Source organism: Limulus polyphemus, unplaced genomic scaffold (genome assembly GCF_000517525.1).
Source record: "Limulus polyphemus unplaced genomic scaffold, Limulus_polyphemus-2.1.2 Scaffold2484, whole genome shotgun sequence".
NCBI classification, from domain to species: domain Eukaryota; kingdom Metazoa; phylum Arthropoda; class Merostomata; order Xiphosura; family Limulidae; genus Limulus; species Limulus polyphemus.
In genome coordinates this window covers 40719-42962 of record NW_013668094.1, presented here as the reverse complement: position 1 = coordinate 42962, position 2244 = coordinate 40719, and positions in this window count along the sequence as shown.

The following is a 2244-nucleotide window of genomic DNA, read 5'->3' as shown; positions in this document are numbered from 1 at the left end:
CTATACTAAAAAAAAGACGACATTAATTTCTTGACGACCTAACATATATATATATATATATATATATATAAATATGTTTTTATATGTATTGCCCCTTGGTTGATCAGTGGTAAGTTTAGTGACTCACAACACTAAAATCTAGGTTTCGACTCCTTGCGGTGGACACAGCAGATAGTTCAATGTGGTTTTGAGCTAAAAAAACATATTATATGTATTATTGGTGAAAAAAAAAGAAGAGAAGATACATGTTCTTGTGGCTCAAGATCATTACTTTTCTGTGACGGAAACAGTTCTAGAGATTTTTGTCAATTTGGTATCCCTACTGTATGCATGAAAACAATTCTAGTCAAGGACGCACTGAAGAGGTGGCTCTGGGGTGTGATGCACGTGGTAGTGTTGTTAGAAGAAAAGTCCAATGGTAAATCTTGCTACCTTTGTCTTGTCCGATTAAAAGTCCAATGGTAAATCTTGCTACCTTTGTCTTGCCCGATTAAAAGTCCAATGGTAAATCTTGCTACCTATGTCTTGCCAGATTAAAAGTCCAATGGTAAATCTTGCTACCTTTGTCTTGCCCAATTAAAAGTCCAATGGTTAATCTTGCTACCTTTGTCTTGTCCGATTCTTGACCGGAATATCCGGTTTCTTCTATAGTCCAGCTAAAATTTCACCACCATTTTCTGGTGGACTTTTTTTTTCTTTTTAACACAGGTTTTCATCAACCTTCCTTCATTTTTTCCCAAATACATTCCTCATTGGCTGCAATCTGCCTGCCTTGTGAATGGAAGGGAGGAGTCAGAAAGTCATTTCATCGTGATTGACATGCATGAGTCATTCTTCATCAGTACGAAAAATTATACGTTATTTAAAATTGAGTTACCATTGGGTGCAAAAAAAAAAAGTCTGAATGGAATTGAAAACAAGAAGATAACTCTTTGTAAAGCTTCTGGTTTGACTTTGTTAGATTTAATGTACACGATTTATATCTGTGCTAGCTGTCCTTAAGGCAATGTCCATAAACCAATGCCAACTCTTCGGCTACTCTTACCAGACTGACTAGTGGGATTTAACAGTCACTCTTATAATGCATCCACGGCCTTAAAGTACCAAGAGCGATCTTGTTTGTTTATTATTGTTTTAGCGGTAACTGGATGCGAACCATGGAACCTCACCTCGCCAGTCTGGCACATCAAACACTGGACCGACCGTTAGGTCTGTGACTAAATAGATTAAAATGTGACGATGTTGGTTATGTTTTAGTTACATGATTTTACAGAACATCAACCGAATGCGTTGTTTCCATCATGTACAGTTTTGTCCAACAGTTTTCAGCACCAATGCTATAAAATTTATTTCAGCTTCAGTAATTATAGTAATCCAGTTTTAATTATTTTAGGTACGTATATTCACAGTCACGTTAAATATCAGTATTTGTTTACAAGTTAAAAACTGATAAGATAAAAATCTAATCTTTGGTTTAGAAACTGAAATCTTGCCTCGTATCACAAGTCACCAATTTTAGGAACTACCAAATCACATCAATGGCTTGTATTTGAATCTAGTGACATTACCTTTCATTTTAACTTACATCGCATGTATGTGGATATTCACTAATAAAGTTCCTTTATCGATAATGTTAAACGTAATTGAACACTGTCATGAGAAGCTTTTAATGCAGTTTAAATATTTTATGAGATAATGGAGTTACAGTGAATAATTTTCCTATAAAAACATTCCGAACGATAGAAAAAATAATAATTAAGTTTACAAGTTCGGTAAAAAATTGTAATTAACTAAATGATAAAATGCTTAGTTTTGAAAATCTAAGAATTTCCGGTCAAATATCAAGGAAATTGTATAACAATATATCATATCTATATTTTGTTCAGTATCGACAAGGCCTTTCGTCGAATACAGGCCGACAAACACATCAATAGTTGAAAGTTATTTTTTTAATCAAACTACATCAACAACAGTTGTTATTGTATAAACTAGATTAAGCTAGTGAACTGTAATTTTTATTAATTTTAAATGAGTCATTTACAAATCAGAATTAAGGTAAAGGCTAATAATACAATATTATTTATTTATATTAACCCCGATTATTTGTTGTTGTTGTTAGTTTTACTTTACTCGTCATTTAGATGGATCAGTTTGTTTGTTTGTTTTGAATTTCGCGCAAAGCTACCTGATGATGACAAAACCTTGTCGAAACGTTGTACATTTGCTGTTGTATTAAAGTTTTTC